Source organism: Choloepus didactylus, chromosome 23 (genome assembly GCF_015220235.1).
Source record: "Choloepus didactylus isolate mChoDid1 chromosome 23, mChoDid1.pri, whole genome shotgun sequence".
NCBI lineage: Eukaryota > Metazoa > Chordata > Mammalia > Pilosa > Megalonychidae > Choloepus > Choloepus didactylus.
Window position 1 is genome coordinate 29,080,271 of NC_051329.1, and position 27,966 is coordinate 29,108,236.

Genomic DNA, 27,966 nt, shown 5'->3' on the forward strand with positions numbered 1-27,966 from the left:
TTCCACTTTCTTTGTGCCGAGCGCCCCCCCCCCTCACCCAGCCGAGGATGCACGTCCCCCCTTCCCTATTTATGCACATCCCCCCCCGCAGCTCAGCTCCCCCCGCTTCCTGCCCCCCCTCCCCACTCCCCAGCTCCGCCAATGCTAGAGCAGATTGAGCCCCCGTCCGGCCCCCGCCTCCCCACCCCGCCCGCGGGGCCGGGGGCTGCAATCCCAGCCCCCCCACCCCACCCCGGGCCAATGCAAACGAAGCGCCGAGCCAGCAAACCAGCTCCCACTGCCCCTCCCCTCCCCGCCGAGAGTGGCGGCCAGCGGCCGAAGCGGGGGGGTGGGAAGCCCGGGGAGCAAATCCTGGCGCCCCAGCGTGCGATGCGCACCCGCGGGCCAAGCGGGCGTCAGGCACCCTTCCCTGAAGAGCGGAATCCCCAGAAATCGCTCGCGACCGGCTCCCGGCTCCCACCTTCAAAGAGGGCCCGGGGTCCTGGCCAGGGCAGGCCGAACCTCCGGAACAGTTTCTGCGCCCCACACACTGATCGAACCGAAGGGGCTGCCTGCTGGGGAGATCTGGAGAGATGAGGCCACCGTCCAGTCTCTCCCCCAACCACCGCACACCGAGCTTTGTGCCCCCGGGAGTGGAAAGTCATCAGCTCAGGCGACAAGATAGGGGCGAGGGCGATGGACAAGAACATGGATTCCCGCGCGCCCATCAACTCCTAGAGAAGTGGGGGTACCACGATAGGGACCGGAGAGCGCTCTCGGCCTCCCCAGGCCTGGAGCATCCCCAGCGCTCGCAGCCCCGCGAGAAGCAAGCTCTCGGGTTACGGGCCTCGCCGGCGGGCCTGAACGCTTTGTCCCCCAGTGGGTCTGGGGATGCTCCTGCGCGCGGGCTGGACTCCTGGGTTCACCAGCCCGGAAAGCGCGGGCGACCGCGGCCGGGCAGCCGGACCCAGAGCCCGGGGCTGCAGGCACCAAATGTGCGGGCGGGAAGTTCCCACAGTTGCAAAGAGGGAGCTAAGTGCGTTCCAAACTTTCTATCGTTCCAAACTGAGCGCTTCCATTAGGACAAGCGGTGTACAGGGGGGAAAGGCATTCTGGGTATTAGCAAGCAAATGAACGGGCCCAGCTTCCAACTCCGCTCGGGATCCCCACCGCCGCGCGCCGCGCTCGTGCCGAGCCACTCGCGCCCGGGGCCTCCGGGCTTGGCGCCGCCGGGAAACTCGAGTTCGAATCCGAGATCGCCGCCCTGTGGTTGTATGTCCTGGTACCAGTCATTTGATTCCCTTGAACATCAGTTGAACTAAGTCTGTTTCCTAACCTGTACCCCGGCGAGGGCGGCACCTGTCTCATCAGGTGTGCACACCGCCTAATTCTGTGCTGGGTCTCTTTACTTACACGCTTCTGCCCTTCCTAGGCCATATAGGTGTCAAACGACTGTTGGAAAGAATGAATGAGACTGTTGGAAAGAATGAATGAGCCTTCGGAGTCTGAGGAAAGTTTCCTGGAATGCGAGTCAAGAGATTTGTGTTCCAATCCCAAACTCACTTTGTTACTTCCGGCTAGAGCCTTAACCTCTCTGAGCCACGGGTTTCTTGAGTAGATTCTGAGTCCCAGCGATTTTTGTGCTCCAGAGTGCTGGGGGTGGGGGTGGGGGTGGGGATCCTCCACAAAGAAAATGGAAAGAGACCTGATTATTGAGTGCCCACTGTATAAACATATGCTTTCTCCAAGGTAGCTATAGATATTCGCCTTCTATCACTGAGGAAGCTTAGAAAGGTGAGTTCCTTGCCCACGGCCACGCGGATAGTAGTGGAGCCAGGGCTGGAACCTGTTATCCTGACTGTGTCCCTTGCTTAACACTGGCTTCTGAAGCCCCTCGATGGCTCCATATGATCCAAGACAGGCTCTCAGTCTGCCATGCTTAGGAAACATCACTTCCATGACTGGCTTCCTTCCAGAGGGTTCACCTGTGAACATGGGTTCCCAGGGTGCTCTTTGGGATTGTCATCCACAGTGCTCTGAGGAAACGCACATAGTAAGATTGAGACTTGGGGAGACTGAGTGAGTGACCCAAGATCTTGCCATGGGGAAGTGGCTAGAGGCAGGTCTAGAAACCTTAATCCTGACTGTAGTCAGGAAAATCTGCAGCTGACCTTAGTTAGAGGCATAATTTTGCAGTGCCCGAGGTTATCTCTCAACTTCATCCTTACACTGCAGGCGTGCTTACAGTCTCTTGGGCTCCTGGGAATCTGTTCTGAACTCAGGCTACAAGGCATGCTTGCAGGACACGTATATTTTTTTTAAAAAATTTTTTTCAATTGACTGACATAGCATGAAATTAACTATTTTAAAGTGTTTAATTCAGTAGCATTCAGAATATTCACAGTGTTGTATAACCACCACCTCTATCAAGTTATAAAAGAATTTTATCACCCCACAAGAAAGCCTTATACCCATTAAGCAGTCGCTCCCCATTCCGCTTCTCTCCAGCCCCTGGCAACCACCAATCTGCTCTATGTCTCTGTGGATTCACCTGGGCTGCATGTTTCATATAATTGGAACCATACAATATGTGATCTTTTGAATCTGGCTTCCTTTACTTATCTTAGTATTTTAGAGATTCATCCACACTGCAGCATATATCAGTACTTCATTCTGTTTTATGGGTGAATAGTATTCCATTGTACCACACTTTGTTTATTCATTCAGCCGTTGATGGATGTTTGGGTTGTTTTCATATTTTGTCTACTGTGGATAGTGCTGCTACGAACATTTGTGTACAAGTGTTTGTTGAGTAGCTCTTTTCAGTTCTTTTGGGTATATACCTAGGAGTTGAATTGCTGGTTCATATGCTAATTCCGTTTAACTTTTGGAGGAATCACAAAAATATTTTCCACAGTGGATGCATTATTTTATATTCACACTGCATATGTGTTTTTATAAGTAATTTCAGAGCTGGCCAAACCTATTTTGTGGATGAGCATGTGGAGGCCCAGAGAGGTTAACAAAGTTGTCCACAGTAACAAAGCAGGGTCTTGGCTAGAACCAAATTTGCTCATTCCCTGGCTTTCCACCCATTTAGCCCCTCCCACCCCCTTTCAAAGACCCCAGCTACCGGCCTGAGCATTCGTGGAACAATTTGACAAACCAGTCCTGTGAACAACCAAGTTAACCATATTTATGAAGCTCCTTCTTTTCCCTGAACATGCCCCCAGCTGTGTTCCTGATTTCCGGACCATACCTGGAAAAGATACAGCACTCACAATCCCTGTGTCTGCCTCCTGCTGATGGCCTGGCGGGCCCTCTTCTGTTGCCATGGAAACCAGGCACCTCGGTTTTGGCAGCTCACCAGCTGGACAACGGACTGGGAACACCTCAGTTTCCCTGACTAAATGGAGCTGTGAAGGTCATTCATTCATTCATTCAGTAGATTGGTATTTTTTGAGCACCTACTAAGCACCAGGCCTTTTTTTTTCTTTTTTCTTATTCTTTTTTTTGGGGGGGGATGTTAGGCATGCAGCTGTAAACAAGCTAGACCATGGCCCCTGCCCTCATGGAGTTCACAGCTCCTCTAAGAGGAGAAAGACAAAAAACAAGGAAACAGAAAAGGCTTCTAGTTTCTCCCTAGTTCTTCACATTCTTCCATCTTTCCAGGCCAAGCTGAAATCCCACTTCCTTCAGGGTATCCTCTCCATCAGCCCAGATCCTGGTGCTAGTGATAGCTCCTCTCAGCTCTTGCAGCACGACTTTTTTTTTTTTTTTTCCTGATTGGAAAAGTGACACATACATTGCAGAAAATATTGAAAATACATGAAAGCACAAAGAAAACAAATAAAATAAAGATCCCCCATAGTCCACCACCAAGAGTTAAGTGCTGCCAGCATTTCCTTCTGATCTCTACGTGTGTATAATTTTTTTAAAATGCGAATGGGGTTTGATTTTATGTACTGTTCTATGTTCTTGTCTCATAAAAATGTTATTTCTTTCCCAACCCATTTCAAAGCTCCCCAAGGGCAGGGCCAGGGTATTGAAGATAATAGTGGGCATTTGTTGCATACCAACTGTGTACCAGCCACAGTATTGGGAGTGTTCTTTGGTTTACTTCCCTGTAATCCTCACAGCAATCCTATGAGGTAGCTTTTCTCATGATCCTCATTTTACAGATGAGGAAACTGGGGGCCAGGAAGGGAAAGAGATAGCCCACAGCAGGCAAAGAGCAGAGCCATGCCTGGAACTCAGTCTGGGGTTTTCCCCACTAAAACAGGCTGCCAGGCTTTGATTGGTTGATTGACCATGATCCAAGAACCCAAAGGGTGAGGAGGGGAGGGATCCCTGAAGTAAGGCATCCTAGTTTCTGCCAGAGAACAAAAATCAACCCCACTTGCCTTTATCAGGCTTTCTTAGAAGGAACGTGAAGCCAACCCATTTCCTTGGCTGACTCTCTTCAATGCTGGGCTGCAGGTGGCCCCCTAAAAACAACAGTAACAAGACCATTTGTGGTGCCTCTAGGTGCAGGGACAGAGCTCAGACACAAGTTTGGGTTCTGGCTCTGCCTCTTGCTGACCATGGAGTTTGGGTGAACTGTGCCAGCAGTTTATTTAGTCTTCACAGCCTTCCTCTAAGGGCTGGGTCATTGCCCCATTTTCCAGGTGCAGTAACTGAGAAGCTGGGTCTTTTGTCTGAGCCTGCATTGGTGAAGGCCAAATTGCACTCAGGCCTCCCTGAATTGAACAACCAGCCTCATTCAGCTGAACCTTAGGTCTCTTTTCCTTCTTGGCAAATGGGTTTCCTTTGTGGCTGGGAAAAATGTGCAAATCATCAGCCTGTCCTGGAGGCCCAACTCCTTGATCTCCAGTGGGGATCCTGCAGAAGGCACAGGCTCAGGAGTTCCTGCCTCCTGCCCCCACTCGAGTTATCTCAGCCCTTCTGTGTAGTGTTCTTTGAGGCTGGACAGGGCTCTGTGGCTATGGTTTATCACTGGCCATGCTTCCTGCTCCCATGTCACCAGTGGGACTGTAACTCTTTTTCAGTTAATCAGGAACAAAAAAGAAAATCTTCATAGAGTCCAGAGTAGTGAGTATAGAAAATATAAAACAATTGCATATGTATGTATGTATATATGTATGTATGTATGTATGTAAACAGAAACATGAATGAAAGGCAAATGGCCAACTGGGGAAAACTGGCTATATATCAGAGAGAAAAGTTGAATATCCTAAACATTCACCAAAGAATGATGTACAAGTGGCCAAAAGCATGTGAAAAGATGCTCAATATCATTAGCCATTAGGAAAATGCAAATCGAAACCATAATGAGATACCGCTTCATGCCCATGAGAATGTCTACCATTCAAAAAACGGAAAATAACAAGTGTTAGGGAGGATAGGAGGATGCAGAGAAATTGGAATCCTTATACGTTGGTGCAGCCTCTGTGGAAAACAGATTGGCATTTCCTCAAAAAGTTGAACATAGAATACTGTATGACCTGGTAATGCTACTTGTAGATATATACCCAAAGGAGTTGAAACAAGGACTTGAACAGATGCTTGTATACAAGTGTTCCATAGCAGCATTATTCACGATAGCCAAAAGTTGGAAACAATCTGAGTGTCCATTGACAGATGAATGAATAAACAGAATGTGATATATATGTATATGTGTATGTATATATACACACACACATATACACACACACACAATGGAATATCATTCAGCCATAAAAAGGAATGAAGCTCAGATAAATACTATGACTTGGATGAATCTGGTAGACATTATGTTGAGTGAAATAAGTCAGACACAAAAGGACAAATGTATGATTCTCCTTACATGAACTATCTAGAATAAGCAAATTCATGGAGACAGAAAGCAGATTAGAGGTTACCATAGGCAGGGGAAGGGGTGAATGAGGAATTATTGCTTAATGGATACAGAGTTTCTGTTTGGTGGTGATGAAAATGTTTTGGTAATGGATGGTGCTGATGGTAGCCCAACATTGTGAACGTAGTTAGTATTACTGACTTGTACACTTAAAGATAGTTAAAATGGAAAATTTTGTTTCAAATAAAATGTACACACACACACACACACACACTAAAATTTAAAAAGAATATAAGGGTGAATATCATTACTATAGAAAGAGCCTTTAAGGATCAATTAAAAAATAAGCATCCCAAGAATTAGGATGTTCATTTTACTGCTTTTTAAGCATTTTGTGAATTTGAAATTTTTCAAAATAAATTAATTTTTAAAAAGAATACTCCATTGTACAACATTATGAATGTACCAAATGCCACTGATTTGTACACTTTAAAATGTTAAAGTAGTACATTTTATATTATGTGAATTTTACCTCAATTAAACAAACAAACAGAGAATGCCCTAAAGGAAAATATGGGCAAAGAACACAAGCAAGCAACTGACAAAAGAGGAAATACAAATGGCCTGTAAAAACAAAATAACATTTTCAACTTAAAAATTGATTTCTGTTTAAATGCTGCTTCCTCAGAGAGGCTGCCCCAAATACTCTAAGTAGTTATGTTCTTCTTTTACATTTCCAGTTGTACCCTGTACTTCCCCTTCCAACTTCACTACTCCTCAAGGTAATAATTACCTCTTAAATTGTCTTCTTTCCCATTGGACAGAGGCTCCTATGGTAGGGAACTCAGAGTCTCCACATCCCCACAGCGTCTTTGTTCCTTAGCACAGTGCCTGGCACAGAGAAGGCACTCATAAATATTTGTTGATGGACTAAATGGAAACAGTCATTTTTTGCCTATCAAATTAGCAAATATTTTGCTAATAGCCATGATGGCTAATAAGGGCCCAGAATGACCCAGTGCTGTCATACACTGCTGCTGGAAGGGGACTTGGTGTACCTTTCTGGGAAGCAGTTTGGCTATATGCTTTAAAAGCCTTGAAAATACACTTACCCTTTGACCCAGCAATTTCATTTGTAAGAATCTGATGAAATAAGCCCAGCTGTGCTCTAGACTGTAGGTTCAAGAATGTTCACTGAAGCACTGTTTCTAATAATGAAAACTGGAAACCATCTAAATGATCAGCGGTGGGGGTTGGTTAATGAATGAAGGTGGTGGTGCTTGGATTGAGTTAAGCTTTTAGCCGAGGTCCCCAGGGACGTGTGGTGCGGTCACTGGCTCCTTGTGAGCACTTTGTGTCAGCTGTGCTTACGAGGCACAAAGGCAGTGACAAGGCAGTGTGGATCCCCCAGCCGTTGTAACAGCACATGGAGCCCGGTGCACAACATGCACTCAACATGATTCTTGTTTGTTAAAGAATTGGCTTCAGCTCCTGCAGAGCCAGAGAGGCAGTGGGCAAGGCTGACCTTTGTGGATGTCCATGTGGGTCTCTATCTCAGACTTTTCCCAGAGCACTGCCCTTCTCTGAAACTGTGGCGAGCCCCAGTTTCCTCGCCATAAGATGGTGAGCACTCAAAAAGGGTAGCTCTCATATGCTTGCCACAGTTTGATTGGCCTGGTTTGCATGCAGCCAAATTTCATATAAGCCGGATCTTGAACTAGCACTGGTCCTCGGATTAAGTAATATTAAGAAAGAAAAATGATTCTGTTTATTGTTTTTATTTTGATTTTTTTTCCTTAAAGGATTATTTGGAAAATGAAGATAAGCAGAAGTAAACAGAAAAATTAAGTTACCCACAACTTCATCAGCTATGCAGAAGTACTAAAATGTATTTTCTTTTAGCCCCTTTTTTCCTATTTTAGTGCATAGTTTTTTGTTTGTTGGTTTGTTCTTTAAATAATACTGGTGAATATATAAATATAATTTTATCCTGCTGCTTACAAATACCATTACATCATGAACACATTGCAGTGTTAACAGTGGGACTGGAGGTAGGTATGTTTCTGGGGTATCATGAGAACTAACATTAAAAATAAAATAAGTATGCCTCAGAAGAGTTCATCATGAAAGTAAAAAGACAAGCTACAGAATGGGAGAAAATATTTGGAAACCACATATTCAATAATGGTTTATTATCCAAAATAGAAAAAGAAATCCTATAATCAACCACAAAAAGACAAACTACCCAAATAAAAAATGGGCAAAAGACCTGAAGAGACATTTCTCCAAAGAAGATACACAAATGGCCAAAAAGCATGCAAAAAGATGCTCAACATCTTTAGCCATTAGGAAAATGCAAATCAAAACCACAATGAGATACCATTTTACACCCACTAGAATGGTTACTATTAAAGCAATGGAAAATAAGTTTTGGAGGGCTCATTTATCCATTGTTGGTGGTAGTCTAAAACAGTACAGCCTCTGTGGAAAAGTTTGGGGGTTCCTCAGAAAGTTGAGTGTAGAATTACCGTATGACCTGGCAATCCCACCTAAAAGAACTGAAAGCAGAGATTCAAACAGATATTTGCACATTGATATTCACAGCAGTATTTTTCACAATTGTGAAAAGGTGGAAGCAACCCAAATGTCCATCAACAGGTAAGTGGATAAACAAAATGTGGTATATCCATATAATGGAACATTATTCAGCCATAAGAAGGAATGAAATTCTGATGCATGTGACATCATGTTTAGTGAAATAAGCCAGACACAAAAGGACAGATATTGTATGATCTCATTGACATGAAGTCCCTAGAATAAGCAAATTCAAAGAATCAGAAACTAGAATATAGGAGTAGGGATTGGGGAGTTAATGCTTTATTGGTTTAGGAGTTTCTGTTTCTGATGATGGAAAAGTTTTGGTAATGGATAGGTTATTGCACAACAGTGTGAATGTAACACCACTGAATTATATATTTGAATCTGGTTAAAAGGAGAAATTTTAGGTTGTATATATATTGCTAGAATAAAATTTTATTAATTAAAAAAATGCCATAGGACTGTACAACACAAAGAATGATCCCTAATGTAAATTATGGACTATCATCAATTGTAACAAAGGTGCCACACCTTTAATGCAAAGAGTTAATAATGGGGGTATATGGGAACTCTGTGTTTTTTGCACAATTTTTTCTGTAACCCTACAACTTGTCTAATATAAATAATTTATATTTTTAAAAAGTAGGTAAATATTATTTTCAACTCCTGCAGAGCTTTCCAACTGGGCAGATGGTTGTACCTTCATTCTTTCACTAGTTTTCTATTGTTGAAGATTTGGATTGTATCCTTTTTTCTCCTTTGTTATTACAATCAACGCTGAAATGAACATCTTTGTATCTCAAACGTAGTGGAAGTTTTAAACTTACTCGATTTTGTATGTTGGACTGGAAATGGAGGGAGGACAGTCTGTAAGGCCAGTGGTTCTTTTGTGAGGAGTTTTCTCCGGGGGTGAGAGATAAGTAGGTTTTCAAATAAGAATCATTACATAAGTTACTGGAGTTTAGCTCAAGGAGCCTGGAGTCCATTTCGGCTCAGGAATTCGGGGTATCCGTCCAAGTGGGTGTAGGCTCATTCACCTCAGGCCAGGGCTGGAGCGAGGGGCAGGTGGGGATCCAAGAACCCCCGGTGTTGGCAACCCCCGGTCCAATTTACAAAACACTGCCTTTGGGCCTCTTCCTGTGGTGACTCTCCAGCTTGGGGCATTGCAAGGTCTGCACAGAGAACCTGGAAAGTTAAGGTGCACACAGAAAACCGTCATCCTCAGGGGTTGGAGGCTTTCGCTTGTCTCTGAAAATCCATTTCTGGCAAAGGAGGTGTAGAAAATGGGAAGAACAACAGCTTCTTTGTCAGATGGGGAAGTCTGAACCCACTTCCAGCTGAGAGATTTGGGGCAAATTGACCTAAATTCCCAGGGCCTAAGGGGTCGTTATAATGATTAGTGAGAATAGGATTATACACATTATAAAAACTCAATGGTAGTTATTTTGTTGTTGTTGCTGTTTTTATTGTTATCATTATTATTTGCAATCTAGTGTTATATGCTATGGTTGTGTTTTTGTTGTTTGTTTTAATTTTTCAATAAATAAAGTTTTAAAAAAAAGAATGCAGGGGAAAAAAATAAATGCTATGATGAGGGAAACACAGTGATTATAGAAATGGTACTAGAAATAACCTAGCCTGGGGAATCAAGGCAGGCTTCTTACCGGAAGCCACAGCCAAACTCTGAGCCGATAAAGAGAAAGGCCCCAGTGGGTGTTTTCTGGCAGGCAGCCTTTTCTGGGCAAGAATCTAGTATATTACAATGCCTGGTTGTTCCTAAACCTGACTGTGCACTAGCATCCCCTGGGAGATCCTTTATAACAGTACAGATGATTCTGGGGCCCCACCTTAGCCTATGGAATTAAGCTTTGCTGGGTGAGAGGTGGGTGAGAGACAGGACGGGGTGGCTGCTTATATGCTCTTCTGGAGGCTCCGGCCCAGGGGGAACCGCTAGTCTATTCTATTCTGGCACCCTTCACAGAGCAGGCACTCAACCCTCACATCAGGTGCGAGGCTTCCTGGTTTTCTGGTCCAGGGATTGTGTTCTGAAAGAAACACTGTGCTGGGGAGTTGGGCCTTGGGATCCAGGCTGGTGTCTCCCGCATCTTTGTGTTCTTAGTTAACTCCCTCCCTCTCTCTAGGACTCAGTTTCTTCATCTGTAAAAGGAGAGAGTTGAACTACATCAAAGTTCTCAAAATCATGTGCCTCCAGGGGCCAAGGGGTAACTTGTGAGCTGCACAGCCAGATGGGGATTGTGGGTGGAGGGGCAGAGTGTCGCCAATTGTTGAGATCGCCGGCCTGGTGTTGTTAGGTCTTCTGGTTTTTCACTAGAAGCTGGAAATTGGAAATGCTCCCATTTTGTTTGTTTGTTCGTTTTGTTTGTTTGTTTTGTTTTAATTTTTAATTTATTATTATTACTATTATTTTGCTCCCATTTTTAAATGTTTGGCAGCTAGTCTAGAACTTTCAACAAACATTGTACTGGCCAAATGAAACAGGCCAGGGGGCTGGTGTGGGCCCCCAGCCCCCAGTTTATCCCCTTTGGAACAGCTGTCCTCTCATTCACAGACTGCCATTTAATGTGCCTGGAAATCACTGCTGGGATTTCCAGATGGGACCTTTTCTGCCCATGGGACGTAATGTACTACGGGACAGAGAGGGACTTTTTCAAATGCTTTGAGCCTTTAGTTATATCCTCACTCCTGGAGGCTCTGAGATGGGACCAGAAACTCAGAGGGTTCTCAGGAATATCTAGAAACCCTACTCACCCTGTCCTTGCTAAGCTCTTGTTTTTGATCCACCAGGCCCAGGATGGAAGAGGACCTGCCCATCTGCACATAACCACTGGCCTGCAGACAAACTGTGGTGAATCAGAACTTGGTTTCACAGGAAGGAAGCCTCTTGGTCAGAGCCTTAGGTTTCATCTAGTTCAGTTCCTCCATTTACAGACCCAGAGTGGGAAGCAACCTGCCCCAAATCCAGGAAGACCCAGAACCCTGCAAAAGGGACAGTGGTTACCAGGGAGTATTTACAAGCCAGACAGGCCTGGGTTCCAATCCCAGCTCTGTCACTTGTGAGCTCCTGACTTTAGGTTGTGTTCTGGATAGATAAATCTAACTATTCCATAACTGGAATACTCTTGCTGTCCCTCTCTGGAGAATTTTCTTTTCCCTATATTTTTATCTTCCTAAAAAACAAGTCCTGCCCATTTTTAAAACATGTAATTTTATTTAGATATATTCACATACCATATAATCCACCTGAATTATACAATCAATAGCTCACAGTATCATCACAGTTGTGCATTCATTGCCACAATCAACTTTAGAACATTTTCATGACTCCAAAAAGAAGAAAAAAGAAAAAGAAAAAAGAACACCCAAAACATCTCATAACCCTATCCCCTCTATTATTTATATACTTTTTATCTTTATTTTACTACACATCTGCCCATATACTGGATAAAGGGAGCGTCAGTCACAAGGTTTTCACAATCGCATGGTCACGCAATAAAACTATATAGTTATACAGTCATCATCAAGAATCAAGTCACTGGATTACAGTTCAACAGTTACAGGTATTTTCTTTTAGCTGTTGTAATACACTAGAAACTAAAAAGGAATATCCAGATAATGCATAAGGATAACATTCAGAATGACTTCTTGACTCTATTTGAAATCTCTTAGCCACTGAAGCTTTATTTTATTTCATTTCTTTCCCCTCTTTATGTCAGGAAGGCTTTCTCAGTCCCACTATTCTGGGTTCGGGCTCATCCCCAATAGTCATGTCTCTCGTAGTGGGGAGGGCAGTGAGTTTATTTGCAGAATTGGCTGACAGAGAGAGAGGCCACATCTGAGCAATGAAAGAGGTTCTTTGGGGGTAACTCCTAGGCATAATTATAAGTAGGCTTAGCTCTCCTTCGTAGGAATAAGTTTCATAAGGCCTGCCCACTTTTTTAAATGCAATTTTATTGAGATACATTCACATACCATACAGTCATCTAAAGTGTACAATCAGTTGTTCACAGTATCATCACATAGTTGTGCATTCATCACCACAATCAATTTTTTTGGACATTTTCATTACTCTAAGAAATAAAAATGAAAATAAGAATAAAAATAAAAGTAAAAAAGAACACCCAAAACATCTCATACTCCTTTTTTGCCCCTATTATTCATTTACTTTTTGTCCCCTTTTTTCTATTCATCTGTCCATACACTAGATAAAGGGAGTGTGAGCCACAAATGTTTTCACAATCATACAGTCATACTGTATAAACTATACAGTTATAAACTCATCTTCAAGAATCAAGGCTACTGGATTGCAGTTCAACAGTTTCAGGTATTTCTTTCTAGCTATTCTAACACTTTTAACTAAAAAGGGATATCTATAAAATGCATAAGAATAACCTCCAGAATGACCTCTCAATTCTATTTGAAATCTCTCAGCCACTGAAACTTTATTTTGTTTCATTTCTCTTCCCCTTTTTGGTCAAGAAGATGTTCTCAATCATACGATGCCTGGTCCAGGCTCATCCCCAGGAGTCATGTCCCACATTGCCAGGGAGATTTACACCCCTGGGAGTCATGTCCCATGTAGGGAGGAAGCCTGCCACTTTTTTTTTTTAATATTCATTTTATTGAGATATATTCACATACCACGCAGTCATACAAAACAAATCGTACATTCGATTGTTCGCAGTACCATTACATAGTTGTACATTGATCACCAAAATCAATCCTTGACACCTTCATTACCACACACACAAAAATAACAAGAATAATAATTAAAGTGAAAAAGAGCAATTAAAGTAAAAAAGAACACTGGGTGCCTTTGTCTGTTTGTTTGTTTTCTTCCCCTGTTTTTCTACTCATCCATCCATAAGCTAGACAAAGGGGAGTGTGGACCTTATGGCTTTCCCAATCCCATTGTCACCTCTCATAAGCTACATTTTTATACAATTGTCTTCAAGATTCATGGGTTCTGGGTTGTAGTTTGATAGTTGCAGGTATCTACCACCAGCTACCCCAATTCATTAGAACCTAAAAAGGGTTGTCTATATTGTGCGTAAGTGTGCCCACCAGAGTGACCTCTCGGCTCCTTTTGGAATCTCTCTGCCACTGAAGTTTATTTCATTTCCATTCACATCCCCCTTTTGGTAAAGAAGATGTTCTCCATCCCACAATGCTGGGTGTACATTCCTCCCCGGGAGTGGTATTCCACATTGCCAGGGAGATTCACTCCCCTGGGTGTCTGATCCCATGTAGGGGGGGAGGGCAGTGATTCTACCTGCCAAGCTGGCTTAACTAGAGAGAGAGCTGCCCACTTTTTAACATCTGGATTTCAACTCTTCTTGGAAGACTTTCATGTATTTATTGATTTGCATACACATTCAAATTTCAATGGTATGAAGCCTTTCTTTTTTCTAAATTAAAAAATTTTATTAGAGAAGTTGTGGGTTTACCGAACAGTCATGCATAAAATACAAGATTCCCGTACACCACCCACCACCAACACTTGTATTGGTGTTGAAAATTTGTTACAACTGATAACACTTTTTTTGTAATTCTATTTTTTAAAGTAGTTACATTTGTTACAATTAAAGTAGTATTATAATTATTGTCCATAGTTTACATAGGAGTATTTTTCCCCATATTCCTGACCTCTTATTTTTTTCCATGCATGTCTTTATTTTATTTCTCATTTACCCATAACACTGGATAAAGGGAGTGTCAATCACAAAGTTTTTACTATCCCATGGTCACGTGATAAAAGCTATGTAGTTATACAATCATTATCAAAGATCGTGCTACTAGATTGCAATTCAACAGTTTCAGGTATTTCCTTCTGGCTATCTGGCTATTCTAATACTCTAGAAACTAAAAAGAAGTTTTTCTATAATGAGTCAGTAGTCATAATCATTTGTTAAATCCTTATTTCTCAGTTATACCTCCTCCCTCTAATTTGATGATTCTCTAAATCTTCAGGGATATCTGGGCAATGACTATTTTAACTTCATGCTGGAAAGGGGTGTCATCCTTATGGGGTAGAGGAATTAAACTGGTTGTTTTTCTTGGAGAAAAAGGTACCTCTGGGTTTCAGGGCCTATCTGGCATAGGAACAATATTGAGGCCTTAAGTTTCTGAAAAAATAAATTTACTGAGAAAAAGTTTTATGGAGTGTTAGATAGAGCCCAGGGTTTTCTTTAGGGTTTTCAGGAATACTGTTAGTTGGGGCTTGGCATACTGTGGCAATTTGCAATATCTGGCTGAAGCTTGCTTAAGAGTAACTTCCGGAATGACCTCTTGACTCTATTTGAAATCTCTCAGTCACTGAAGCTTTATTTTGTTTCATTTCTTTTCCCCCTGTTGGTCAAAAGGCTTTCTCAATCCCATGATGCCAGGACCAGGCTCATCCCTGGGAGTCATGTCCCACGTTTCCAGGGAGACTTATACCCCTGGGAGTCATGTCCCATGTAGGGCAGAGGGTATTGAGTTTATTGGCTGAGTTGGCTGAGAATGAGAGGCCACATCTGAGCAACAATAGAGGTTTTCTCGGGATGACTCTTAGGCACAATTATAAGTAGGCTTGGCTTCGCCATTGCAGAAAAATTTTCATAAGAGCAAGCTTCAAGATTGAGGGCTTGGCTTGTTAAATTGGGAGACCCTAAAGCTTGAAAGAATATCAGGAATTCCCCAGATGGGGAAGTTTAATAGTCCCACATTTTTTTCCCCAGTCCCTCAAGGGAATTTGCAAATACATTTTCATTTTCTGCCCCAAATACTCTAGAATGTGTCAGGGTATTACATTGACCTGTACAGAATAACAAGATCTCATTCCCTGTTGTAGGTTCCATGTAATTAGGTTGTTTAAATAAACTGACCAGACAGGGTAAATTAGATAGTGTGCTACAGACAATCTAAATTTTGGACAAAATAAACATCTCTTCCTTTGGTCTCATGCAAAGTTGAAGTTTTAAAATACAGGTGATATCATCTTTATCCTGTATTCTGATTTACCTTAGTCCTAAACAGATCTGCTTTGTTCATATCTCTAATTGAAGTCTGATCTATTTTTCAGCTTCTTTAACAGTTGCTGTATGGGGTAATGCTGACTTTCAGAGGTGCAGAATGCTAACTCTGAGTTTCAGATGTCACACAGATACCTAAAGTTCCAGGGAATTACCAGGTCATACAAAAAGAGCACAGCATCTCAGAATTTAGAAGTAACAGATAAAACTCAATAATAAATGTGACTACTCTAAGAGCTTACAATCTAGGAACCTTTACAGTGAGCTTTATTGAACAATCTGTATTCCTTAATCATCAATTGCCCAATCTCTGCCCACTTTCTATTGCCTGATAACCTGTGCTCTCGAATGCAATTCTCAGAGTTTGTTCATTATGGTTAGTTTATATTAGTGAGACCATACAATATTTGTCCTTTCATTTTGGGCTTATTTCACTTAACATAATGGCCTCAAGGTTCATTGACCTAGTTGCATGCCTCAGGACTTCATTCCTTTCTGCAGCCACTCAATATTCCGACATATGTATACAACCATAGTTCACTCTTCCATGTGATGTACCCTTAGGCCACCTCCATCCGCTGGCAATCGTGAATAATGCTGCCAAAAGCACCAGTGTGCAAATTTCAGTTCTTCCAGGTATATACCTAATAACAAGGTTACAGGATTATATGGCAACCCTATAATTAGACTCCTGTGGAACCACCACACTGCCCCCCAGAGGTGCTGCACCATTTTACCTCCCTACCAATAGTGAATAGGTACATTTCTCTCTCCATATCTTATGAAACTTGTCTTGATCTCTAGCCTTTATTCAACATCATTGGCCTCTACTGACCAACCACCACAAAATAGTGTTTAGCCATGGCTCTTGCAGCAAAGGAGCAATGGTAACAGAAATTAAGATTCATCTCTGGGGTGAAATACTATGTAGCCATGAAAAAATTAAGTGGAGGAATTTGGAAAATATTCACAAATTGTTGAGTGAAGAGTAGGATATCACTTTATACAAAACAGGAGGATCCCCATTTTATCAGGAAAAAATCTTATAAAGCATGGAAAACATATTTGAGGACAGTCGGCACAGTCTTCCTAGTGGTATTTAGTGGGGACGCTGACTTACAGGTGATTCTTTTTTCCTTTCTTCTTTGTGATCTTCTTTATTTTCAGAATTTTCTACATAATGTATTCACTTTGTGAATACAGGACAGGTAGTCATTATGCAAGTGTTCTTACATGTGCACAGCACAATTGCATCTGTTATCTTTTTTGGCCAACCAACAACTCTGGGTGATCAAGAAAATAAGGATTATTATTCCCATGTTAGAGATGTGCAGACTGAGATTAGAGAGGCCTGAGGGCTTGCCCAAAGTCTGAAGCTAATGTGCAGAGCCAAGTCTGATACCTGGATCTTGAGTTCTGTTCTTTGCTTCCTTTGGGGAAATCCCCCAGTCCCTTCCTCCACCTTTCTAGCCATCCACATGTGGCTTCTAAAGATTGTGTAGGGGGCAGGGAGGTCAACAGAAACAAAGATGTGAAGCAGTGTCCTGAATGGGTCTTGGAGAGCCTTATCCAATGTTGGTTTCCACATATATACAGGCATATGTCTATACCTTTACTTATACAAACATATATTGTTTTAGTCAAAGCTGTTTTGAAAGCAAACAGCAAAGACCTATTCAAACTAGCCTAAGTAAAGAGAAAAGGAACTTGCTAGAAGGGCACTGTCACATTTTATTGAACCCAAAAGTAGCAGGGCCTCAGAAGGCCAGGAAAAAGACATGAGAAGGAGTCAGGAGCCTGGAATCCAAGCCATACTCTCCCTGACAATCAGTGCATTTTGGGTTGTGGATAACAAAATCAACCTAAGTTTCATAAGTAAAGAGGACTGTATTTTAAGGACACAAGGGTGTCTCCTGAAACCCACAAGCAGAAATTCCAGTAGGCCTAGATGGAAGGAGAAGAGCACTTTGAAGATCAAGAAAGTCCTTTCTCTGCATTCTCCTCTGTCTCCAACATCCTTTTGTCATGCTGCAGACCAGCTTCCATGCTTCTAGACAGGGAACAGAACATGCCTGCTCCCCAGCTCCATAGTTCATGGGTTGTAATTCCAGCTGCATGGAAAGATTGGATCTCTTGCCAAATTCCTGGGGGAAGACTCACTGGCCAGGCTTGAATCAGCAGCCATGCTGGGCCCAATCAGCTGTGGTCAAAGCACAGGACCACAGGATACAGACATAGCTGCCAGGAGCCAGTAGGGGTAGACAAGAATTATGCAGTCTCAAGTGACATCATCAACATGGCGATGGAAACAGCTCCTGAAAACTTCTCCCCATATATTAAGCAAAAAAGGGGGATAACCCTGACTTGTTTGGAACTTTGGAGGAGGGTATGGACAGGAGAAGGACCCTTCAGATACTGAATTGAAGAAGAAGAGAGATATCAGAAATGGAAATGTCTTCATATAGATTGTGGTGGTGAATACACAACCATGTGGTTACATAGGGAACCACTGATTGTTTACTTAGGATGGAATGTTTAAAAAACAAACAGAGGGATACAGTGCTGGAGAAGACGTGGAGAGAGGGATGTACTTAATAACTGTTGGTGGGGAAGTGGAGGACAATGTGTTGGTTCCACAAGAAGCTAATTGTGGTCCTGAAACCCCATTATTGGGTATATACTTGGAAGAACTGAGAGCAAGGACATGAATGGACATTTGCATACCAGTGTTTATGGCAGCAATAGTCATGAGGTTCAATGGATGGAGGTGGCCTAAGGGTACATCATCTAATGAATGGAATTGTGAACTGTGCTGTATACATACAATGGAATATTGAGCAGCTGCAAGAAGAAATGAAGTTGTGAGGTATGCAATTTAGGTAAAAGGACCTTAAGGACAGTATGTTGAGTGAAATAAGCCAGAAATGAAAGGACAGACATTATAACGCCTCACCAATATGGACTAACTATAATGTGCAAACTCTGAGAATTGAATCTGAGAGCGTGGGTTGTCAGGGGAAGGCTTGTTGTAATGGTTCCTAGATTGTAAGCTCTTACAGTAGTTACATCTATTCCTGGGTTGTAACAGCTATTTCTAAATTCTGAGATGGCTGAGCTCTTTGTGTATAACCTGGTTGGTCCCTGGAACTTTGGGCATCTGTGTGACACCTGAGACTCAGAGCCCAGAGTTCGGCAACTATGAATGTCAGCATTACCCCATAGAGCACATGTTAAGGAGTCTGAAAAAGAGATCAGACTTTGATTAGAGATATGAACAAAATGGACTTTTTTAGGACTAAGGTAAACCAGACTAAAAGGTAAAGGATGATATTGACTGTGTTTTAAAACTTCAACTTCTGTGTGAGATCAAAGAAAGTATATTTTCTGTAGTACACTATATAATTTAACTTGTATGTTCAGTTTATTCAAAGACCATAATTGCATGGAAACTTGAATAGGGAGTGAGATCTGGTTTGTTTGTACAGGTTGGTATGAAGTCCTGATATATCACTGAGTAATTGGGCAGAGAATAAAAAAGTATTCGAAGAGCCCCATTCAGAGACTGGGAAAATGTGGAAATACTAGACTTACCCACCTGGGGAACTAATGATATTCTCACAAGCATTGGGGACTACCAATTGAGTAGGTCAAGCCCTCGATCTTGGGGCTTGCCCTTATGAAGCTTGTTACTGCAAAGGAAAGGCTAAGCCTACTTATAACTGTGCCTAAGAATCACCCCCCGAAAACCTCTTTCGTTGCTCAGATGTGGCCTTTCTCTCCTAAGCCAACTTGGCAGGTGAACTTGCTGCCCTCCCCCTACGTGGGACATGACTCCTGAGGGTGTAAATAACCTGACGACATGGGACATGACTCCTGGGGATGAGCCTGAATCAGGCATCATGGGATTGAGAAAGTCTTCTTGACCAAAAGGGGGAAGAGAAATGAAACAAAATAAAGTTTTAGTGGCTGAGAGATTTCAAATGAAGTGGAGAGGTCATTCTGGAGGCTATTATTATGCATTATGCAGATATCCCTTTTTTGTTTTTAGTGTTTGAGAATAGCTGGAAGAAAATACCTGAAACTGTTGAACTGCAATCCAGTAGCCTTGATTCTTGAAGACAATTGTATAACTATAGGATGTGACTGTGTGATTGTTGAAACCTTGTGGCTCACACTCCCTTTGTCCAGTGTATGGACAGATGAGTAGAAAAATAGGGACAAAAAAGTAAATGAATATTGGGGGGATGGGGGAAATGGAATGTTTTGGGTCCTCATTTGTACTTTTATTTTTATGCTTATTTTTATTTTTTTTGGAGTAATGAAAATGTTCAAAAATTGTGATGAATGCACAACTACATGATGATACTGTGAACAATTAATTGTACACTTTGGATGATTGTATGGGATGTGAATGTATCTCAATAAAATTGCATTTAAAAAAGGGTTATGCACTCTCTCATTTCTTTTTTCCTCGGAGCATCCTTGCCATCTACAGAATGGCTTTCTGTATCTATCCAGGCTCATGGCAGAAGACGGATCCCAAATTTTGTCATGTCCCTCATCTCAGCCAAACAAAAAACCACCTAGTCCTGTTGAGACCCGATGCTAAATCCCTTGGAGAAAAAATTGGATTCACTCAACTTGGGACCCTTGTCCACCTCCGGTGCCATCGCCTGTGGCCAGGAGAAGGGAAGGGGAGTCCTCTCTTTCCTACCAAATGGCTGCTCTGGGAGAGGGCAGTTCCCAGAGAATGTGGGTTGTTCTGAACTGGGTAGGTACCCTGTGAGATGAGGGCTTTTCCTGTTGCAATTACAGCATAACATGGTTGCTACATAAAAGCATCTTCATAAGTGAGGGGTGTTCTAGTTTGCTAATGCTGCCGGAATGCAAAACACCAGAGATGGATTGGCTTTTATAAAAGGGGGTTTATTTGGTTACACAGTTACAGTCTTAAGGCCATAAAGTGTCCAAGGTAACACATCAGCAATCAGGTACCTTCACTGGAGGATGGCCATTGGTGTCCGAAAAACCTCTCTTAGCTGGAAAGGCACATGGCTGATGTCTGCTCCAAAGTTCTGGTTTCAAAATGGCGTTCTCCCAGGACATTCCTCTCTAGGCTGCAGTTCCTCAAAAATGTCACTCTTAGTTGCTCTTGGGGTGTTTGTCCTCTCTTAGCTTCTCCAGAACAAGAGTCTGCTTTCAGAGGCCATCTTCAGACTGTCTCTCATCTGCGGCTAGTCTCTCAGCTTCTGTGAATTCTTCAGAGTGTCCCTCTTGGCTGTAGCTCCTCTTCAAAATGTCACTTTCAGCTGCACTTCAAAATGTCACTCAAGCTGCACTGAGTTCCTTCTATTTGTCAACTCATTTATATGGTTCCAGTGATTTAATCCAGACCCACCCTGAATAGGTGTGGTAACATCTCCATGGAAATTATCCAATCAGAGTCATCACCCACAGTTGGGTGTGGCACCTCTCCACGGAAACACTCAAAGAATTACAATCTAATCAACACTGATACGTCTGCCCACACAAGATTACATGAAAGAAAATGGTGTTTTGGGGGACATAATACATTCAAACCAGCACAAGGGGCCAGTTTTACTGTCTTCCATAGGAAAACAGGAGGCAAAATGGGGCATATTTTTAAGGACATCAGAATTAGGAATCTTGGTGGACACTGATTAATCCAATTCAGTCGATGTGTTCAACACCTACCTTGAGTTAAACAGTGTACCAGGCCCTGAAGGTACAAAGATAATCAGATACCATCTCTGCCTATTCATCATCAGTCAACTTCATTTAGAAATCTGTTGCTTCAGACACATCCTACTTCGGAAATTCCATCTGACTGCATTAGGAGGCACTAAATTGCATGAATTCATGTGAGAGTTGAGATCACAGGAACTAATCATGTACTTGATCTCCTTGCTCCAAATCATGTTTTTTTTTAAAACAAAAATATTATGAACTCCATTGAGAGCCTATGAAGTTAATATCCGGTTGGAATTTCCCATGTAGCCTCGGAGGCCTTTCATTCCAGAGTAGGATCTGGGCCAGACGCATACCTGATGCTAGCCAGCTGCTGCTTCAGCAGATCACAAGAACACGCCCAGTGCAGGAGGCAGATCCATCTGGGTGTGACTCCTGACCCTTCCTTTCCTAGCTGAGTCACTGCGGACGACTCACCTCTCTTATCAGCCTCAGTTGTCACCTTCCTAGAGAAAGGTCTGGGGGGGGGCATGAACTGGGCTAACCATTGTTATTTCTGTGGAGGAAAGGGGGATTTTATGAGTATCAAAAGGAAATTTTCACTGTTTACTTCATTAGGTATTGTTTGAATTGACAACAGAGAACCTCTGTTGCTCTTAGGATTTCTAGAACAAACTTTAAAAAAACTCAGACAAAAATGGAAAAGACAAATTAAAACAAAACAAAACAAAGCATTGGGCATCAGCTTTTAAACAATCCTGGCACATGTTGCTGTTAATTTCATTTTGTACTAAAGGTGAATAAAATGTGTTGCTGTCCCAGCTGGGTTTCTTATGGGTCTCACTCAGAGGCAGAGATCCTTAAAATTCTCTCTTGACTGACCCCAGGGCCAGCTGCATAATTTGTGGGACCTCATGCAAAATAAAATGCAGGTCCCCTTGTACCAAAGGCAGGAAACAAAGTGGTAATTTATTGAGAGTAATAAAATACAAAGCTTTTTTCCTTTCTTCCACAGTCTCTCAACTTGTCATGGTGGTTTTTATTTGCTATTTAATGTCATTTCAAGTAAAGAAAAAAATAACATTTTTCATTATTAGTATGAGTTTTACATTCACACTTAAATTATGCAATGCCAGTTTTAAAAAATTATTGTGGTAAAATATGCATGACATAAAATGTATCATTCTAACCATTTTTAAGTTGGAGGGCTAACACTTCCTAATTTAAAAACTTACAACAGAGCTACAGTAATCAAAATGTGGTACTGGCATAAGGACAGTCATATAGACCAATGGAATAAAACCGAAAGTCCAGAAATAGACCCTTACATATGTGTCATATGATTGCTATGTCAATTGATTTTTGACAAGGGGGCCAAGACCATTCAATGGGGGAAAGAATAGTCTCTTCAACAAATGATTCTGGGACAACTGGAAATCCACATTCAAAAGAATGAAGTTGGACTCCTACCCCAGACCATATATAAAAATTAACTTAACATGGACTGAAGACTTAAATTTAAGAGCTAAAAGTATAAACCTTTTAGAAGAAAACAGAGGGACAAACCTACATGACCTTGTATTTGGCAATGCCAATTTAAAATACAAATATAGGAGAATTTAACTAGTATGTTGAATCACTAAATTGTACAATGTGTATTTTTTTAGCTCGTATATGCATATGTATTCTGTTCTTACCAGAGCAGTGGAAATGCTGCATAAAATGAACTCAAGTGCTTTTGTTTCATTTCTTGTTACAGGCATGTTCCGCCAACACACTCCACTTTAAGCTTACTCATGAGTAAGGAAGGATTGAAAAGAGAAGAAACTAGGGGTGGCCCCATCTTTCCTTTTCTTTTCTCATCATTTTTGGCATAAGTAGTTGGCTAATACAAGGGAGTCACATGAGTAAAACGAATGTGATAGGGTTTGTGATAGTTAAGTTCTTTGTGTCAACTTGGTTAGGTTATGGTGTCCGGTTGTTTGGTGAAGCAAGCAGTGGCCTGTTCATTACTGTGAGACAATTTCGTGGATTTTAAATCATCAGTCAGTTGATTACATCTATGGCTGACTAAATCTGCAGTCAACAAAAGAGATTGCTTTCAGCGATGAGAGAAGTCTCATCCTGAGGCCTTAAAGGGAAAACTGATGATTTTAATGGTCAGAAAGAAGAATTTCTATGTCTACTTCAGTCAGGCAGCTTCTCCTGGGGAATTCATCAAAACCTTCATTGGAGTTTCCAGCTTGTGGCCTGCCCAACAGAATTCGGATTTGCCAATTCCCACAGCTGTGGGAGCCAATTTCTGTAATAAAGCTCATAATATATATATGTATATCTCCTGTCGGTTCTGTTTCCCTGGAGAACCCTGACTAACACAGCATTCCTTGGTAGTTTGTGTTTCTTAGAACACTATTGCCGCCTTCTAGCTTTCCAAGCAGGTTCTGATTCAAATGAAAGTGTGACCTCTCAGGGCTGTCAGCACACCACCTACTCAGTAGCAGATGTAACCCACCCTCCTTGTACTCACTGAGTATCTCTGAACTCCCATGCATTAGAAGTCCACCAGAATTCTGTGCTCCTGGAACACTGAGAATGCTATATATGAATGAGGCAAATGGGAACAGCAGGGAACAGGCAAAATGCACTTATCTGCTCTGAACCATTGTCCTGTCAGACTTCACTTAGAAAACACAAGTTCAAATATAAAATAAAAACCACAATGAAATACCACTTCACACCCACTAAATGGCTATTGTTAAAAAACCGGAAAGTAACAAGTATTGGTGAAGATGAGTTGAAATTGGAACCCTTATACATTATTGGTGGAGAGGTAAAATAATGTAGTCACTGTGAAAAACTGTTTGGCAGTTCCTCAGAAAGTTAAAAATAGAGTTACCATATGATCCAGTTATATACCCAAGGGAATTGAAAACAGGGACTCAAATGGATATTTGTGTATCAATGTTCAGATATAGCAGCATTATTCACAATATGTAGAAGGTGGAAGTGACCCAAGTGTCCATAAACAGTTAAGTAGATAAACAAAATGTGGCATATCCATATATTGGAATATTATTCACCATAAAAAGAAATGAAGTTCTGATACATGCTATAACATGGATGAACCTTGAAGACATCATGTTGAGTGAAATAAGCCAGGCACAAAAGGTCAAATATTGTATGACTTCACTTACATGAAACAGCTAGAATATTCAAGTCCACAGAGACAGAAATCAGATTAAAGGTTACCAGGGACAGGGATGGTGGTGGTGGTGGTGGGATGGAAGTGTGGAATGGGGAATTAAAATTAACGGATACAGAGTTCTTGTTTGCGTTCATGGGAAAGTTTTAGTACTGGATGGTGTTGATGGTAGCCCAATAATGTGAATGTAATTAATAACACATGAAAGTGGTTAAAAGAGAAATTTTGTATGGTATATATGTTTCCACAATAAAAATTTTGTAAAAATAAAGTAAAATAAACAATCGTAAAAATTTTAATAAGAGTATTGTTCCAGTTTGCTAATGCTGCCCTTTTGGCTTTTGTAAAGGGGGTTTATTTGGTTACAAAGTTACAGTCTTAAGGCCATAAAGTGTCCAAGGTAAACCATCAACAAAGGGTACCTTTACGGGAGAAAGGCCATTGGCATCTGGAAAACCTCTGTTAGCTGGGAAGGCACTTGGCTGGCCTCTGTTTGTTCCCAGGTTGCATTTCAAAATGGCGTTCTCCAAAGTGTTGCTCCTGGGGTGTTTTGCTCTCTTTTAGCTGCAGCTGCTCTTCAAAATGTCACTCTCAGTTGCTCTTGGGGTGTTTGTCCTCTGTTAGCGTCTCCAGAGCAAAAGCCTGCTTTCAACAGCTGTCTTCAAAGTGTCTCTCTGCAGCAAGTATCTGGACCTGTGTGGCTCTCTTAAAGTATTCTGGTGATCCAATTAAGACCCACCCTGAATGGAAAAAATCCAATGAAAGGTCTTACCCACAATTGATTGACTCACATCTCCATGGAAACACTGAACCAATAGGTTCCAATCTAATCAACACTAATACATCTGCCCCCACAGCATTGCGTTAAAGAATATGGCTTTTTCTGGGGGACATAATATATACAAACCAGCACAGGTATTGTGTGTACATCTATGCCAGATAATTAGATCTAGGGAAAATAATGACTTCCTAGCAAATAAAAAAATTCTACAATTTCCCAAAGAAGAGAGAGAAGGCCTCTTTTTTAGACCAATATAGACTAATAGACTAAAGAAATCTATTTAGACTAATAACTGAAGCAGAGATTGTAAAAGTAAGTAGTATCAATCATTTTATAAGGCACCAGGCTTGGGTGGTTTTACAGATGAGTTGTCTCCAACTTTCAGGAAGAGGAGGAAACTTTTCGGGGTGATAGGTATGTTCATTATCTTCATCGTAGTGATGGTTCCATGGTTCTATACTTAAGTAAAATTTCATCAAATTGTATTTTTTAAACGTGTAGTTTATTGTATGTCAATTATACCTCAGCAAAATGTTTTTTTTTTAAAAGCAGAAAGTAGGATTTCAATTTCCCATGATGACAAACTAATCTTCTAATCCTAAACAATATAAAACTGGACAAAGTAAATGACAGTTGTTTTCAGGTATCAGACAAAAGGCAGCACAAGACCATGATCCTTGAGAAGAGGGAAATGAACAAGAGGGGCCTCATGTCTGTTGTGGCTTTCTGCCAACTACAACTATAGTGGAGAGAGGTGGGATCCCAGCAAAGGGGTGGTCTTACTGAGTTGAGGAGGCAGAAGTCAACATTTGAGACTGCTGAAGCAGCTGGAATTTGCTTGTTACAGGAGAGGAGCAGCATGGCAGGTAGTGGGAGGGGACCGAAGTCTTCCTGGGAGTTCCTCTTGAGTCTGTGGCCAAAGGCTGTGCTGTGTGTGCACTGAGACTCCATGCAGCCTAGCAGAGAATGACTGCTGCAGGGCTGCAAGCTAAACAGAGATGCTAGAGTTCGTTCAGTGTTGGAAGATGTTGAAGTTCAAGGCCAGTCAGACTGGATAGAACGTGCTGAACATTTTGAGCATTTAGCTGAGATCCCAAAAAGGTAGTAGACCCTGGAGTTGGGGTCATACCTTAGGATCAAAGGCAAAATAAAAATAGACCCACTCAGAAGTAAAATGGTGTAGCCTATCTGGAGGACACTGTAGTGGTTCCACAAGAAGCTAGTTATGTGGGGGTTTCAAACTCCTGCAACCTCAGTATGGAATATATACTTGGAAGATCGGAGAGCAGGGACATGAATGGACATATATGCACTAGTATATATTGTGGCAGTATTCACTATTTGCAATGGACAGAGGTAGCCTAAGAGTACACTGACTGAAAATATGAAAGTGGGAATTATAGAACTGATAAGTACAATCTTTGAAATGAAAAGTTCACTAGATGGGCTTAAAAGAAGGTTAAAAACCATAGAATAAAGATTAAGTAAACTTGAAGAAGGATCAATAGAGATTATCTGAATTGAAAAAAAAAAACAGAAAAAATTTTGGAAAAAAACTGTCCCATGGGACAGTATCAATCTGTAACATACCTGTTACAGGAGTCTAGAAAGGGAGGAGAAGATAATGGGGTGGAAAAACTGTATGAAGAAATAAGGGCCCAAAATTCCCAAATCTGGCAGAAAACACTATTTACAGATCCAAGAAGCAAAGCAAATTTCAAGCAGGATACATACAAAAAAACACAAACAAATGTAAAACTGATCTAGGCACATCATATTCAAAGCGCTGAAAATCAAAGATAAGAGAAAATCTAAAAATGAACTAGAGGAAAAAATACATACCAGGGAAAACAATACAAATAAAGCTGACTTCTCATCAGAAGACATTGGAGCAGCATCTTTAAAGTGCTGAAAGAAAAAACATGTTAACCCAGAATTCTTATAATCAGTGAAAATATCCTTCAGAAATGAGGGTGTTTTATTATACTTTTCATTTTCAGATTAACATTTTTTTTCAGGAATTTTTTTTCTGATAATTTTTTCAGAAAAAAATTTTTTTCAGATAAACAAAAGCTGAGAGAGTTTATTATCAACCATAAGAAATGCTAGAGGAAGTTCTTTAGGCTGAAGGGAAATGATACCAGATGGAACTTAGGTCTACGGTAAGGAATGAAGAGCTCTGGAAATGCTTAAAAAAAGATTGTCTTTTATATATATTTTTAATTTCTTTCTCTAAAAGACAACTGATGGTTTAAAGCAAAAACAATTGTCAGGTTTGTTTACACAAGTGAAATAGAAGACTAAAGGGAGTGTCAATGGAATTATACTGTTGTAAGAGCCTTACATTTTACAAGAAATGGTACAATATTAAATCATAGTGGAAAAGGCCAAAATTGAAAGTGTTAAAAGAAATTTATAAAAATAGACCCACTCAGAAGTATTAAAAAAGCATTTATAAAACCCTAGGTGAGAGAAAACTTCTAAAATAAGGCAGGAAACCCAAGGCCTTAAAGGAAATGACTGGCAAATTTAACTGCAGAGGAATACAATATTTTCATCAAAACAAACTAAAAAATCAGTGATAAATTGGGAAAAATGTTGACAACATATATGAAAGACAAATGTTTACTATTCCTATTCTACAATAAAAAGCCACTACCTCTTCAGCACTGTGAAGAAAGATAAACAGTCCAACAGAGAAATGGGCAAAGGATATGAACAGGCAATTCAAAGAAGAGGAAATCCAAATGACCAATAAACATCAGAAAAACTGCTCACACTGTTTGCTGGCCAAGGAAATTCCAATTAAAGAAACAACAGGATAGCATTT

General features: G+C 41.4%; 1 protein-coding gene and 1 pseudogene across 3 annotated transcripts in view; both read left to right on the plus strand.

The window, feature by feature from the left end:
• The window catches only part of DRG1 (developmentally regulated GTP binding protein 1), a 172,840-nt gene that overhangs the window by 105,658 nt on the left and 39,216 nt on the right, over positions 1-27,966 (plus strand). The window lies entirely within an intron of this gene.
• On the plus strand, positions 357-1,411 carry LOC119519487 (annotated as a pseudogene).